The following is an 18,041-nucleotide window of genomic DNA, read 5'->3' on the forward strand; positions in this document are numbered from 1 at the left end:
CGGGAAGGCTAGCCAGGATAATCTCCTTCAGAAGCGGCCATCTGTAAAGGAGACATTCACACAAACATGCGCCCCCCCCACCACACACACAAACACAACGACCACTGCTGAACCGTTTTTCGGATGTCATCCCGTCATCAGTGAACTCGTCTGTTGAAGCCTGTGGAAATGTAGCAGTCTTCAGAAATGTTTCAAAGTAGTCTGGCGCACACACACATAGACTCCAGCGTGACAGATGACTCGACTGGATCTCTTCCATTACTCAGAGTCGAGGCGGAGGAAAATCATATTTCATGTTCTTACTTCACAGTTTCATAAATACATTACTGAAAGCTTTATCATAAACAGAATAATAAAAAAATGCTGCATTCAGCGACTTTGTTAGTATACTGATACACATTGAAGTGTTTGATCAATGCGCCTAAAGCCCATCAAAGGCTGACTGGGTGGAAATGTTGCTTTCTGCATGAATTTGAAGAACATTATCCAAAGAGCTTATACTTTTTTTTCCCCTTCTTTTGACGTGTGCTTTTGAGGGGTGGCTGTACTTCAAATATCTCATTTAATCTACAAGTAACTCTTTTCATCCTCAGGTTTCCATGGCAACAAAGTGACGATGAGACAAGGAGATGCATGCATGTATTAGGAGAGTTTTGGGGAAGGTCTTTTACTAGAGGTTTGCAGGTAGGTGTTTCTCAGAAGGACGAGACTACTCCAGTATTTTGTACTCCTTTTTTTACCTAAAGTCCTAACATTTACCTATAAATAAAATTCAATGCAACTTTTAGATGAAATGAACACTAGAGAAGGTAAAATATCAGTAAGACTTTATTTTAATGGTCTCCATTGCACATTACGTTGACTGAAAGTTGCATTGCAACTACAGTACATGCCAATTAATTCTCATTTGAGTATTAGTAGACTGTCTGCTTAACATCTGCTGGTACTGCTCTTATAACAGACATTTAACTGACTATCAGAAATTTTGCTAGAATAAGTCAAATTCTACTGACCCTAACCTAACAGTCTACTTATAATCTAATGAGAATTAGCTGGCATGTAGCAATGTAACTTAAAGTCAACAATATGCGTCAAGGGGGCCATCAGTGATACCAAAATATCAGCTACTTTTGGTTGACTAGCACTTTTATTTCATGTACTTTCTTTTACAGTGCCATTTTTTGACCTCAAAAAACTTTTTGATCTTGATATTCATTCATAGTGAGCAAAATAAAATCACAAAACCAGCTTTTTAGCAGTAAATGGCATTTACAAAACATACATCCCTAAATCAAAAACGCAGTTTCAGTGTTGTGGATGTGACATTTGAAACTTAAATTCACAGCGAATGTATACACTCACCGGCTACATTATTATGTACACCTGTCCAACTGCTCGTAAATGCAAATTTCTAATCAGCCAATCACAAAGCAGGAACTCAATGCATTTAGGCATGTAGACATGGTAAAGACGATCTGCTGCAGTTAAAACCGAGCATCAGAATGGGGAAGAAAGGTCAGCTAAGAGACTTCAATTTGCACAGGCTCACTAAAATTGGACAATAGATGATTTGGAAAAATGTTGCCTGGTCTGATGAGTCTCGAATTCTGCTGCGAAATTCGGATGGTAGGGTGAGAATTTTAGGGTCAGAATTTGGTAGGCATGGATCTATCCTGCCTCAAATGGCCTCCACAGTCACCAGATCTCAATCCAAAATAGCACCTTTGGAATGTGAAGAAAAGGGAGATTTGCATCATGGATGTGCAGCCGACAAATCTGCAGCAACTGCGTGATGCTATCATGTCAATATGGAGCAAAATCTCTGAGGAATATTTCCAGTACCTTGTTGAATCTTTGCTACGAAGTATTAAGCCAGTTCTGAAGGCAAAAGGGGGTCCAACATGGTACTAATACCTAATAAAGTGGCCGGTGAGTGTATGTCAACAGTAAATTAAAACATCTGATCATATTTTCCAAAACGAAGAACCGCATACTTATGGAATCAGGGAAAAATGACACATTTCTAAACGTGCTTTATATTTAAATTGAGGGAAATTGAAAAACAATAACATCAAAGTGTGGTCAAAAAGCAAATTCAATCCAAACACACTTTCAATACTTCTATATAATCCTTCGTAGTGATGCATGCGTCTCTAAAACCAAACAAGTGGAGTAATTTAAACAACAAAACTATATACAAACAACTATAAATATGCATATAATAAATACTACTAATAACATTAAACAAATGTATTGTCATGAATAACCTGACTACAACAAATCAGGATCCAACCAAACCCGCCTAAGGTGAAGACGGCATGGGACGACCTAGTTTTTATATTTATGTAGACAATATACATTTTTTAAAAACATTTTAATCCTTACATTTTTCATATTTAATGATATTCTTGTACTGCTGTACATGCCTTTGTGTGTTATAAGCAATGAGTATGCGCGTTTTGGACCTGTAAAGGAGCATAACAGTAATGCACTCTTTAAATAACCAATAAAAACTCTGCACTATTGACTTTAGACTATAGCTTTTAGTTGGTCAACGGCATGGTCAATTTCAGTTGCCTCAAAATATCAATGCACCAACAATGTATCATTTAAAAATATCTTCATATTTGTTCCAAAGATAAATGTCAACCATTAAAATTGGGGTGAATCAATCATTATCTTATCTTTAATAGTATCTACTTCTCTTCATTTAGTTTTAGTAAAACTCTGATGTACATATTACATCCTTCCAAGCGAACATCTCACGCATCAAATTGTCCTTTTAGAAAAAAATGCAGGATGAGGTAACTGACGCCTCTCTTGTCTTTCTTGGATGAAAGCCGCCTTACTGGGGTATTTATCACTCCCGTGCCCCTAATTAGCATCCAATTAAGAATTCCTTTTGTGCAGCCAATGTAATTCCACACAATGTTGACTCCCTGTGGAGGAAGCGGGCAGCGAATTTGACTCCTAAACACTTTCAGGCCAAATCTCTCAACCCTCGCCAGATCACCCAACCAAGAGTGTCAAGGATTTCCAGAGAAGAAGTAGAAATCGTTGATATTGTAACACATTTGAAGCTTATTTGGGAAGATTAGACACTGAATTAGTTTTGAAAAATTGATATGGTTTCTAAAATCATTTCAGTCTACACTGTTGGGTTCCACACATTCGATTTGTGTTAGGACAACATGAAGGAATTCAGTTAACCTATTAGTTTTTTTACTAATTTAAGTAGATTGAACATAAAACAATTAGTTTGTCCCCAAATAAAACTTAATAATTGTGCTGTCTTGGCTCATTTTCAACAAGTAAATTTTTTGAGTACAGCGGCCCGATCCGTACCTGGATGGGAGACCACATGGTTAGGTTGCCGGAAGTGGTGTTAGTGAGACCAGCAGCTCAACCTGGGGTCTGTGTGGGTCCTAACGCCCCAGTATATTGAAGGGGACTCTATACTGCTCAGTAGGCACCGTCTTTCAGATAAGATGTTAAACCGAGGTCCTGAGTCTCTGTGGTCGTTAAAAATCCCAGGATGTCCTTTGAAAAAGAGTAAGAGTTTAACCCTGGCATCCTGGACAAATTTGCCCACCGGCCTACGATCATAATGGCCTCGTATGCGTCCCCACATCATAATTGGCTTCATCACTCTGTCTCCTTTCCACCAATCAGTTGGTGTGGGGTCTGGCGCAATATAACTGCCACCGCACAGGGCTCGAAATTAACTTTCTTACTTGGTAGCACCGGTGCTCCCAACCTGAAATATTAAGGAGCACCAGAAAAAATTTAGGAGCACCCACCAAAAATGAATGATATTGACAAGTTGTATATTAAGGGATTTATTGTATTTGAAAACAACATCAATTGGGACTAACAAAACCCAGAAACAACTATCTAACTAATGCTGTGATGACTTAATATTTGTGCAATAATTCTAAAATGAATGTTGAATAATTATAAAATATTAATGATGACGATGATGACAATAATACTAATAATGAAATATATTTCTCTTCATCATGCTGCCTTGAATGTGCTTTAATGTGAGTTATCTGCTATATAAAGTCCTACTGTTACTTTATGAAAAATAAATTGATGGTTTGCCTCAAACACAAATGAAACATTGTGGTAAGAAATATTTATTTTGTACTATTGTTTTTATATGCATGTCAATTTAATAAAAACTAGCCTATTTCTGCTACAAAACAAACAAAATAATATAATTAAAATAAGTAATTAAATAGAAAAATAATATACACCTCAAGAAAGAACGGACAAAAGAAAGTAAGAAAAGTCTCACTTTTAAAAGTTTTGGTTTCGGTTCGTGTCGTTTTAATGCTCAGCCTCGTTACACGCTGAATTACATTTTTCTGTGTTTGTGGAAAAGCATGCAAGTCAGCCGGCCCAATATATGAGGGGGGCAGAGCAGGATTCTCCCGATGACCACCGGCGCAATACTGTTCTTTGTTATAACCAGCATCAGTTTAAACGCAGTAAAGGCGAGCTTCATTGGCGATGGTGTTTTAGCGGACATTTGCGATGTTGCAGCCTGATCTCACGAGGAAACATATGAAAAACTTACGAATTGCCGTAAGATTGTGTTGGCCGAACACGCAGTGCATCCAACGCATCGAGATTCAGTGTACTTTTCACTCTTCAGCTGTTTGCATTCCTCGCGGTCACAAAAGCTCCCTCACTGTCATCTGACAGCGGAAAGTCTTGAGTGATTGACAGCTAATATGAACCAATATAGCGGCAGGGAAGACCGATTTTACCAGGTCTTTAGAAAAAAAAAAAACAGGTCGCACTACAACCATTATATGCAGTCGCACGAATGCTCCCAATATATATTATGAGTTCACATAGCTTAAATTTCGGGCGCATATACGACCAAAATGGTCGCTATTTTGAGCCCTGCCGCATCCTCCAGGTGGATGCTGCACACTGGGGTTGGCTGATGAGATTCCCCCCAAGAATGCGTAAAGCGCTTTGAGTGTCCAGAAAAGCGCTACATAAATGTAAGGAATTATTATTATTAAATACCACCCGCCAATCTGCAGACTTTTCTTCCAGGCCGACAGATGCGAGTCGCCGGTTAATTGGTTTGCTTTGGAGATGGCCAATGAACGGCCGCTGAGGCATGTAAGTGGCTTCTTTGGCTTGTTTGCATGAAATTATCCCACCGCACGGCGAGCGAATTAGCCCAAAACCCTCAGAGCTACATAGCATTATGATAAGTACGTTATTTACAGCGTCCTCCACCGTAGATACAAACGTCAATACTGTGGAGTGAAAAATTCCAGCTCCGGTAGCATTTACAGCAATTTACATCACATCAAATTTCTGCCCCACAACAGGATTTCCTTGCCACCCCTGAAAATTGTCAGGGAGATGACTGACCTCATGTAAATTCATGAAGTGTGTGTGTGTGTGTGTATAGCGTGTCTCATTGAACAGAGGGAGGTGCTGATGTGTTTCCGCACTCGCTGAACCGGCTGCATGGCTGCTGACTCAGGCATTTGGGCCCGTGCACTTAAAGCACTGCAAGCTTTTAAGAAAGCGAAAGCCTATATCTGACACAGATGCCCTCCTCACAAGTAGGAACGATTACCACCCAGACATTAAAAGAAAGAAGCGAGGGGGGAAAAAATCGTTGATCATCAGAAGGAAAGCCATTACTCAGGCGTCCGAGCTAAATAACTGCCTTTTCATGCACTTTCTTCATAGTTGTGGTTGATGCGTCAACGTCAATTCATTTCTGCTGTGATACTCTGATCTGGAAGTCTATTTTTGGTTCCCCACACAGTTCCAAAAGACAGATTACTGGCAATTTGTAGACAGCGGTAAGTCTCCTCAGCGTTTCTATAAAATCTCTTGTGCTGAGCGCGATTCTTTGCTGTAGCCGAAAGCTATTTAGGTAGCGTCTGCTGACACTGTTTGTAATAGACCTAAAAGCCCTGATTTAATTGAGCTCATTTGAGACGACGTGGAGCAAAACCTCTTTTTCTTTTGATGCGCTGATGAGATTTCATTAGAACTAATAGTTGGTTTAGAGGCTGCCGCTCCTAATCTGAGAAGCTGACCCGTGTTAGGACGGCCTGCGCTGTTCTGTGCGCAACATTCATTGATTTTCATTAAATGAATTATCACTAAATACACACACAAAGCACCTTGCAGCAACACATCCTAGTTGCCATGGATATTGTGTTTGGTCTGAAAGAGCGTGTGCAATGTTGTCCTTGAAGTGACATGAAAAGTAAGGGTGTTTTGCTTTGCTTTAAGAAAGCTGAGGGAAATGTTGAATGATAACGATGAACAGTGTGAACTTGTTTATGTGAGTCTCCAAAGGCATCATGTATTTTTATACAGTAAAAAACGTTTATTTTTATGGCCACCCCTAAACCTACGCTTCACAGGAAACCTGTGCCAACTTTTGAATGCCAAAAGACTCCGTTAATTATAATTTTTAAGTGGTAAGAATTATGAGGACTGAGGAAATGTCCTCAAAAACCACTATAAGAGTATAATATCTAGCTCAGTGGTAAGTTACAAAGTGTAGTGTTACAAATAATTAATTACAACAAAACCAGTTACTGTAATTAAATTACGTCCCCCTTGAAAATGTAAAGGGATTACTTTTTTATTTTTATGTAATTTAATTACAATAATTACAGTTGCCTTAAAAACTGTACATAAATTCAACATTTATATATATTTTGTTAAAATTGTATATTATATATAAAAAATATTTGACAAAAATCTAAATTATACATTTAGAGAAGCAGAGAAATTATATATATATATATATATATATATATATATATATATATATATATATATATATATATATATATATATAATTACAGAGGTCAGAGGAGAATGACCCGACTGGTTTCAGTTGATAAAAAGGCGACAGTAATTCGAATAACCACACGATACAACCAAGGTCTGCAGAAGAGCATCTCTAAACACATAACACATCCAACCTTGAGGCAGATGGGCTACAGCAACAGAGAACCACACCGGGTGCCCCTACTGACAGCTAAGAACAGGAAACTGAGGCTATGATTCACACAGGGTCACCAAAACTGGACAATAGAAGAATGGAGAAACGTTGTCTAGTCTGATGAGTCTCAATTTCTGCTGACACATTCGGATGGTCGGTTCAGAATTTGGTTTCAACAACATGAAAGCATGGAACCATCCTGCCTTGTATCAACGATTCAGGCTGGTGGTGGGGGAGTAATGGTATGGGGAATATTATCTTGGTTAGTAACAATTGAGCATCGTGTCAACACCACATTTATAATAAGACTTATATTTTTGTGTTAAGATTTGTTTTTTATATTGTCAATTAAATTTAGTTAGTTTCTTTTTAAAGTAAATATTATAATGATGTAAATGGTAGTTAATTACTTTATAGACATGTCACTATAAAATTATGTGTCCTTGTAAACGACATAATCCGGACCACACACACACACACACACACACACACACACACACACAAAGCATTCACTAATGACCTTTTGTCTTCTGACATTTTCATTAAGGCACAAAGTAGGTTTGTGCTCCTTATCAATAGCATTCACTGCCGCAGGAACAGTGCTTCAGTGATAATGGTCTCGGCTGCTCTGGTGGTCTTGGTAGAGATTGCTTCAGGTGCGAAAATATGAGTTGGAGAAACTGCAGGATTATAAAGCATAATAACAGGAGATACCGCAGCTGTGTTCTGTGAATGACTAACAAAAACAGATAAATCAAGGACTATTCAGGCTTAAAAGAATCATTCACCCAAAATGAAAATACAATTTATTCGTCCTCGAGTTGTCGAAAACCTGTAGCTTACATTTATTACTTATTTCTTTCTGTTTTTATGTGTGACACAACAAAAAGCACTTCTGCAGAATGTTAATGCAAAAGAATAGAGACTAAAAAGCAGCCCTTATTATTATCTTGAAGAAATATGAGCATTGTGTGGGAAGTAGAAAATAAATAATGAGTCGTTATTTGCATTCCAAAAATGACAGAAGATTATAATTTGCATGGACTACTTTAATCTTGTTTTGTGTCTTTATATATTTTAAATTCATATCTTTGTAAATCATCAGCTAATGCTTAATTTATGCCGGCAACTGGAAGTTAGACTTACTGTAAGTTTGTGGTAATTAGCACATTCGTTTAAACTAATCTCTAGTAAATTCTAGATCTTGATAAGGAAATAATTCATCATTACACATTTAATTAATATCAAATCATTAATATCAAATCATTTGTTAATCAGATAGACACTTTATTAGGTGCTGATGCACAAATCCCACACGCTAAAACAATGCTGGGTTGTATTACCCAATGCTGGTCAAATATGGACAAACCCAACGTTAGGTTATTTATTTTTTCAATTAAAATCAAATAAATACTCCTTTATTGTAGCTCATTTTACAACTTCTCTAGGATTAAATAGTTGAGTTTTACGATTTTTTAATCCATTCATTCGGTCTGCTGTTTTATTGTAGCTTAGCTTAGCATAAATCATTGAATCGGATTAGACCAGTAGCATCTCCCTTTCAAATGACCAAAGAGTGTTATTTTTTTTTTTTAAGTTTGACTCTTCCATAGTTACATCACATACTACTTATTATGATTACTCTTCGTCATTTTAAAGTGAGATACTAATGATCTCATTCGATTTAATGATTTAAGCTAAGCTAAAAGTAGCCTTGCATTAGACCATTAGCATCTCACATTAATATGACCAACAAGTATTGTTGTTTTTTTTTAAAGCTTGACTCTAAAATGACCAAAAAGTAATCATAATTTTTAAAGCGAGATGCTAATGGTCTAATGTGATTCAATAATTTATGCTAAGCTAAGCTAAAAGTACTCTGAATATGGGGATTGGCTGAATACATTTTAAAAATGTATATAGATGAAACTCAACTGTTTAACACTAGGTGACTTGTAAAATTAGCTTATTTCCTAAAAAAAAACCTAAGTATTCCTTTAAAAATAATAATAATTAAAATATATATCAAAGGAGTACTTTGTTTTTTAAGAAATATGTTAATTTTACAAGTCACCTAGAGTTAAGCAGTTGAGTTTTATCATAAAAAAAAATAAATAAATTCAGCCGATCTCCATATTCAGACTTTTAGCTTAGCTTAGCATGAATTACTGAATTGGATTAGACCATTAGCATTGCACTTTAAAATGACCAAAGAGCCATTGACTTTTCTATAGTTTTAATGCTATATTAAAACTTCTATAGTTCTAACACTATATGCTTCTAAATGCTAATGGTCTAATCTGATTCAATGATTTATGCTAAGCTAAGCTAAAACTGTTACTCAGGATCTGGAGATCGGCTAAATAAAATGATTTTTATAAAACTCTAGGTGACGTGTAAAATAAGCCTATTTCCTAAAATAAATAAAAGTATTTTCTTTATATTATATATGTTTTTTTTTTGTTTGTCCACATTTGACCCAGTGTTAGTTTACGAGAGCAATTAACAGTCGATTTTTATTCCTCACTCATTAATATATACATTATTACACTAATGCAATGACATTCTGTTAAATTTATCAGTTTTTTGTTCCACAGGGAATTCAGTTAAATGATGACAATATTCATAATGTATTATTATAATTTAAAAAATTCAGTCAAATGAAAACAAGTGCACGATAAAGTATTCCACACACACACACACACACACACACACTTAAAAATGTAACTACAGCAGATTGACTGACACGAAATCAAAATAATTGGCCAGAAATAACCCTGCCAATCAAGCAATCACCCCCGTCTGTAATTGTCAGTGTGGCGACTGGCACTATCAGCATGTGCAGCCGTATCAACACCTGAACCAGTCTCAAATAAAAATAAAAAAATCACAGGCCCGTGACAGCTATAATTATACACTCTTCCACAATAAAAGAGCCAAATAAATAATAAAGAAAATATGTCAGCGACTAAAAGCGACAATAGAACATCGCTGCAGGCGATACGACGCCTCGGCGCAACCAGATGAATGCGAAATGTAAATTCCCAGCCTTTTTTTTTTTGTCTCGCTACACCTCGTGTGGCCCTCGCTTGACGCAACCTTTCTTTCACCCCACACGCTTCCACTCCCACTTCATTCAGTTAATCTCCCATGGGCCCTTAGCGGCGCGCTGGTGTGTTTGTGTGTCAGCGCTAAACTTTCAACCCCAGGGCAAATCTGCAGAAAAAAGAAATACATAAACAGCAAGGTTACAGCCCTCCTGGACCACACGCTCGAAAAATACCCCAATCAATACAGTCACTCTGATTTAATTAATAAAACCGAGCGATAATGTGGCTGCGAGTTTTCAGACGGATATCTGTTTATGCCTCTGGCTTTTACCTTTTTTTCCTGAGTCAAATCTCACTAGCGCAGCCTGAGTTGGAGTGTGCCGAATCCATTATTATGAATGATTGCGTTCTATAAAGCACAAGGAGGAAGAAAGTTGTTTTATAATGTCATTTGAGGTACAGTAATAGAGGACATAAGAAACACTCTGGAGGGTTGTTTCTGTCGATTTGCGCCCTGTTCTATGAATACTTTGTGTCTTATATTTATTTAATTCCCCACAAATAAATCCCTTTTGTGGAAACCGCAGCATTTAGAAGGTAAACAAACACAAAGGAAAGCTGCAGATTTCTGGTTTTCACAGTCCATATGGTTTCAGGATTGAGAAAACATTTGGAAAACAAACACTAAACGTAGATGTCTGCGTCTATTATATTTACATGTGTGGTCCTATCCAGGCTGCTGATGGATGATAAGGCAAATATGACCTTATAATGCGGGATGTTTTCCCCATATATTCATTTGAAGCCTCGCGATGGTGGAAATACTCCAAAGTTGTCGTAAATCTCAGAGTCTTATCTAAAGCCGGCGATGGTGTGAGTTTATTCCAAGCTTATCTTTTATGAAATGCTCTACATCTTTAGCGTCGATTCATATCTGGGTAACTTTGCATGTGCTTTTTTTATGGTGATTAGGTATGATCTCATACAATGTCAACACGTTATACAATAACAAGAGTTTGTAGACCAAACTAAAGGCAGATATGCATCTCACAGTCAGCATGTTTTTCAGTTGGCTTATTTGTCCAGTGCTTTCATCAATCCATCAAGCATTATTGTTAACATTATGACTATTGGAAATGCATGGCTCTGCTATACATTATTAAACTGCAAAAATACACATATACATGTCACTGCAATGACAAGTATATGTTTATATAGTAGACCTGTAGGTCCTCAATTGATTCAGTCCTCCATGTGTATATATAATATTCTCAGAACTTAATTATCAAATGTAAATCATTTTGTCTTTTAGGAAATGTACCAAAATATACATAGGCTGCATCCAAAATGCCATAATATTTAATTATTTTAATGCAGCCTTTACTCTAGAATCGATACGGTGGCATAGTGGGTAGCACGATCGCCTCACAGCAAGAAGGTCGCTGGTTTGACCCTCGGCTGGGTCAGTTGGCTTTTCTGTGTGGAGTTTGCATGTTCTCTCTGCATTCGCATGGGTTTCCTCCGGGTGCTCCGGTTTTCCCCACAGTCCAAAGACACAGGCTAAATTGACTGTAGGGTATGAGTGTGAATGAGTGTGTGTGGATGTTTCCCAGATATTGGTTGCGGCTGGAAGGGCATCCACTGCATAAAAACGTGCTGGATAAGTTGGCGGTTCACTCCGCTGTGGTGAGCACGGATTAATAAAGGGACTAAGCCGAAAAGAAAATGAATGAATGAATGGTAGGAAAGGGGTGACACGGTGGCATAAAGGGGTAGTATGATCGCCTCACAGCAAGAAGGTTGGTGGTTTGAGCCTTGGCTAAGTCAGTTGTCATTTCTGTGTGGAGTTTGAATGTTCTCCCTGTGTTCACATAGGTTTCCTCAGGGTGCTCTGGTTTCCCCTACAGTCCAAAGACGAATTTATGTAAGCTAAATTGTCCGTAGTGTATGTGTGTGAATGAGTGTGTATGGATGTTTCCCAGCGATGGAAGGACATCCAGTTCATTCTGCTGTGGCGACCCCAGATTAATAAAGGGACCAAGCTGAAAAAGAAAATGAATGAATGAATGGTAGGAATGTTTATGTTATTTTTTCCCCATGTAGTCATCCTGTTTTGCCGTGGTTTTGAATGTCATATATTTCAGATTTACCTGACATTTCAGATAACCCATACTGTTTATACTCGTCCTGTCCTCCAGCATATATGACCATAAACTGCAGGTCATTTATTACTTTCCTGAATTAGTGTGCGACCCATAGGAATGTAAACATTGTGAATTTTCATCTATATACAAATGTTAACTTGATTAGCTCAGTTGATAAAACATAGCATTTTACAGTAGCAATGCAATAACACATTATATTGCCATTAGAATCGTCACCACAACATGCTGAAGCAAATTTGGGTTCTGCAGCAGGATAACAATCTTAACCACACTAGCAAGTCCGCTTCTGAATGGCTGAATAAAAACAAATGAAGTTTTGGAGTGGCCTAGTCAAAGTCCTGACCTGAATCCTATTGAGATGCTGTGGCATGACATTAAAATAGCGGTTAATGCTTGAAAACCCTCCAATGTGGCTGAAATACAACAATTCTGCAAAGATAAGTGTGCCAAAATTCCTCCACATTACTTTAACAGACTCATTTAAAGTTAATAATAATATAATAAGAATAATACATTTGATTTCTAAGCGCATTTCTAACACTCGAGGCACTACTGTGGCAGAAACAATAATACTAGAAAATAAAAAGCTTCATTACTGCATGAGGTGTTTACTATCTTTGAATAATATTTACATTTGTTTATTTTGTATGAAAAACAAACAAAAATAGTTCAGTTAGGGGGCAAAAACCTTTTCCCAACACATGAAATCCTATTTTTAATAAACTCATCTACAATGTAAAAAAAACAAATAGCTAAAACTGTTTAAATTGCCTGTGTTATCTGCCAAATATACTCTGAGAAACATCTTTTAGGTTTATGCAGAAGAATCATGTGTTTCCAAAGAGCCTGGGTTACCCAAAACAGACCTATTCAACTACTGGCCCTTTTGAGCATGTCAGCGACCTGCGCAAAGATGTCAGCTGTAGCTCTTCATCTCTCCAAGACTGAATTTATTTATTCATGCACTATTTTGTTGTTAGGTGCGAACAGCAGCTCGGTGCTGTGGGGAACGAGCTTTTCAGTTGTCAGTGCTTCAGGTTAAAACTAGTGTGGCAACATTTATATTGTCATCATCCAAGCCGCCTAAAAAATGCTAAATAGGCAACCCAAAATGTCAATTCCAGCTTGTAAAGTGACTGACAATAACCGCCGTTTTACCACAAAACTAGTTCTTAACCTAAGTGTTTACAGTGAAGAAGAACAACTTGCACAGCCGATTACATTTTACTCTGATTTACTTATTTTTATTTATTATTTATTTATTTATTTTATTATATTTATTACATTTGCATTCATGTTTCAGAGTGTACATTTCCCATTGCTAAACATGTTTCTTTTTTACAAACTATAAAGTAACAGAACACAATTAAAAACAAAAGTTTCATAAAATAAAATATATGGAAATAACTGTAACAATAAAATGTTAAAATAAATAATATCAATAACTGAATATACATAGGTCAGAGAGGGTTGAATCTTTATTTATTTGCTCACCTTTAGTTATTATTAGCTGCAAATTCCTAATATAATAGGAGGATTAAGAGGGGGAGTGCAATGAGTTGTAAACTGAAAAATGTTTGTTCTGTGGGTGAGAATTAGGTAGTAAAATTTTTTAGATTTCTACAAAGATTGGATGGAGGAACCTAATGCATTCCGTCCACTTGGACCGGATATTTCTAAATGCATTAATTTGGAGTTGAAAGGAGAATGTCATTTTTTTCCATCACATGAATGTCATAGTCTACTTCTACAACCCAGGGTTTCTGCAAATATCATAATGTCAAATTTAAGACTTTTCAAGACCTTTTTAAGACAATTAAGTATTCAATTTAAGACCTATATCACAATATCAAAAACAAGCGTACACAAGAAGAGAAAATGCAAAATCACAAAATTAGTGGTAAAATAAATGTATTCAAATTGAACAATACTGAAGACAGGTTAGATGCACCTTTAAACTACAGAAAGAACAAACAAATAAACAAACATCTTAAGGCTGATTTATACTTTCGCCTGGCGCATCGAGCATCTCACGAAACAGATGAGGCTTTTATACTTGGCGTTCGCCATTGAGATATTCTTTTGACAGGGGCCGGTCAAAAGAAACAGGCAGTAAAATCAGACAGATAAACAGAGAAGCAGAAAGTTTCCAGAACTAGGTCATATCATTAATATCATTGAAGATTTTTAAACGAATTGTTTTTTTTATTATTATTTTTATAATAATAATGATTATAAAGATTTGTATAACCATTCAACAGCTTTTAAACATTGATGCATAAATTGCTTTTTCTCATATCTCGGACAGTTCTATCTATTAAAGTTAAATATTAATGACTACAGAACATGGGTTGCTTTACAATTATATATATATTTTATTATGGCAAGAATAAAAGAAAAAAAAAAATACAGATGTTTTTTTTTTTTTTTGCCCACTCAACAATTCACACATTTACTGTCTGGCTAGTTTCTGTCCTCTACTTATAAGCTAAAAAGGCAATAATGGCCAACCATTCCATTCCTAAAGCCTAGAAATTGGGCATCATTATATAGTAAACTGATGTTCATGAGTTCCTTTCCAGTTATCAAAGACATAACTTGATCCTTGTTAGTAAATTGTTTTAAATTTAAAATTGCAATATATACATCAGTGTAAACCTATGAATGGTGGAACAACATATTCTGTAATATTAAACTTTTGCATGGCCTGTTTTTTGTTTTAACAAACTTATTATAACTAACTGAACTGTATACTTTTACAAAAGCTTCCTCTTTGCCCACTGCTGTTTCAATTTCTAGCCAAGAATTATTGATCATCTGGTTCTCCCTATGATCAAGCATGGACGGATTATAAAGGTGTCAGTACATTTGTAATGTTTCAAACAAAATCCCGTTAAAGTGATTCATGAACTATTCGCCCGAGTCTCAAAAAAGTCTGTAAGCTCCGCCAGCCGAAATCATGTCACGCGCACCCAAAGTGAACCTCCGCAAACACAGCGATGATGTCACCCTTTAGACTTTTTAACACCCCACGAAAACACTGACAACCATACTCATACATCTCGTTGCTGTGGGCCTCAAAATGGGACGGATTTAAATCCTATTTTAACATCAGGAAATTATTTTGTTTATATCACTCCAATATGAATGTGGACACACTATTCCTGCATACAGTTCTGTCCAAACTGCTTACAAAAAGATGATTTTCATTATAGGTGACCTTTAAAGAAACATGCCCAACACTTATTATGATGCACTCAAAAAAGGTTTTTGCTGCTTGTTCAAACTATGTACTTGAAATGAGCTGAAACATCACGATTCTTGAGTTTTTTGGGAGCAACTTAATTGCTTTATGTTCAATCAATCAACTTGTGAAAAAGACAGGTTATGTTGAAGGATTTGTGTTGGAACAACATGGAAGAATTGTGTGGAACTCTGCATTTTTGGCAGTGTGTGATCTGAATTCCAATTGAAACTACTGAGAAGATGTTTGGAGGACTAAGGCATTAAGAATTATGCAAATTAAAATATCAGCGCAGCCGTAATGACTTTAAAGGAATTGATCTTGTGCGTCTGTGTATGCGCGCAGATGACGCGAATACTAAAAGCATCCGCAGAATACATTTTTTCAATGGCTAAATAGCTTTTCACAGACTCTTACAGCAATAATTTAAAACCAGAATCTAATTTATGTGAATAATTACTCGTAATCAAATTTAATTATGCACTTAATGCTAATATGACTATTAATATAATGTAAATGAAGACAGGCTTGACAATTCATAATTTACCGGGGCAGATTAACATGCATTGTTTAAATATAACCCACACACACACACAAATTAGAAAAAAAGGCAAATTAACATTAATTAAATCCATGTGAGTCACGAATCGCCCGCCTCTTCCATCTCAGACAGTTTTTTTTTCTAAGTCTAGGTGGTCTCTTTCAACTCGCCGAAACAAACCAGGTCGGATTTTTGTGGAGGGTCTGTGATCAACTGAAGTAGTCTAAGAATAAATGGTGTGCAGAGGTGGTAATTTAATCAGTCGCCGCTGTAATTGTGAGCTTGCCGCACCAAAGAGGGCAGCGGGTCACTCTGCATCTCATTTTGGCTATAAAGAGGAAATAGAGATATGACCTTTTCAGTGGCGTGGCAGAACCATTAACTAAAGGTCAGCATAAATGACACATTAAACATTACAAACCACCGGACTTTCAAATTAAACAGATCCACACGGGACCCCGGCTGGGCCTTGTTAGGAGCTACAAGACATTAAGCTTTAATTATCAACACTGAGCGAACGTGTTGAAGAATCTTGTTCATTTGAAACTTCCATGTTTTAGTCTAGAGGATCACTGTGGCTTTGTTCCAAGAGCGCTTCTATTCTGCCTGCTTATATAAGCAGCTTCCTTCAAATGTACACTGGAAGTGCGATTTGGGCAATGCAAAAAAGTGGCCTTATCTAATATGTACTTGCACTGAAATTATTAATTTGTTTCAATGTACTTACTGTGTAACTACATGTTTTTAAATTGCACATGCTTGATTAAATACATGCATGTATTTACATCTGTAACACATTTCTGTAATTACATTCATACTATTTATTACACTGTTGACCATCCCTTACACCTTAACCCACCCTTAAACCTACCCATACCACCAAACCTGTCCCTAACCCTACTCGTATCCCTCCTGAAGAGCACCAGAAGTGTTCGGCAATACATTATAAACACACTGAGTACATTGTATTTATACTTTGATGTAAGCACAGATTAGTTAGGGACACTTAATATATAGTGGGACACTACTGAAGCACATGCTGCACAGAACTTACGAATTACTGCAGTACATTTTGACACGTCGCTAAGCTAAAAAACTATGGCTACAAGTGAAATTATGTACTTCCCTCCTATGTACATTGTTTAAAAAATACACACAATTTAAGGTAAAAAAAAGGCAGCTGTAGTTGGCAGATTTATTGTGTAAAAATACAGTATAAACCGTAAATTAAAAATTTCTAGGGTAAACAATTGTGTTTCAGTTATTTATAATGTTAATACACAGATGTTTTGAAGTACTAACATCTACGCATCATATCCTTTGTTATACAGACAAAACGCAATTATATGTAATATAAAAGTGTAATGCAGGAAAATCTCACCACAATTCGTAAGCTTTTGATTTAGTGGCTAATTCATATGAATTCGTACAATCTCATTCGTGTATTTTAGTACGACTTGCTCGTCCCCCAATGACTGTTTTTGGGGGCGGGGTTTGGTGCCACACCTCTTTTGAAAATAGTACATTTTCAAATGACTGAAGTCATATGAATTTGTACAAATTAAATCAATTTACGATTATTCACTATATGAGTAAAATCACACCAGTAGAAGTGTGATATGACTGTACATTGGCACTGGTGGGAGGCGAGCGTTGGCCGAGTGCCTATATGGTAACTATATACAGCCACATCGCACTGCTACGAGTGTGATCTTACTTTTTTACAACAGTTTGATGGCAAAATCATGTATATATATATAAAAATATCAAACACAGAGACTTTCAGTAAGTCAGTTTAATGTGCTGCAAATCAAATGACTTATTAGTTTAATTTGATCTCGCAATATATATATATATATATATATATATATATATATATATATATATATATATATATATATATAATATATTATATACCTGTATATATATATATATATATATATATATATATATATATATATATATATATATATATATATATATATACATACAGGTTGGGCGATGTTGACTAATTTGGCATCGTTTGATGTCTAAT

The 18,041-nt window shown here is 36.2% G+C and overlaps 1 protein-coding gene and 1 long non-coding RNA gene across 7 annotated transcripts in view; one reads left to right on the forward strand and one right to left on the reverse strand.

Moving 5' to 3' along the window:
• Positions 1-18,041, reverse strand: part of adarb2 (adenosine deaminase RNA specific B2 (inactive)) — a 619,893-nt gene that overhangs the window by 502,701 nt on the left and 99,151 nt on the right. The window lies entirely within an intron of this gene.
• Positions 1-18,041, forward strand: part of LOC141380808 (uncharacterized) — a 105,312-nt gene that overhangs the window by 22,089 nt on the left and 65,182 nt on the right. Inside the window, exon 3 of the long non-coding RNA XR_015524705.1 lies at positions 594-684. This is a non-coding gene — a long non-coding RNA (uncharacterized LOC141380808). The remainder of the gene's footprint in view (positions 1-593; positions 685-18,041) is intronic.

This window comes from Danio rerio, chromosome 24, assembly GCF_052040795.2.
Source record: "Danio rerio strain M-AB ecotype USA chromosome 24, GRCz13ab, whole genome shotgun sequence".
Taxonomy (NCBI): Eukaryota; Metazoa; Chordata; class Actinopteri; order Cypriniformes; family Danionidae; genus Danio; species Danio rerio.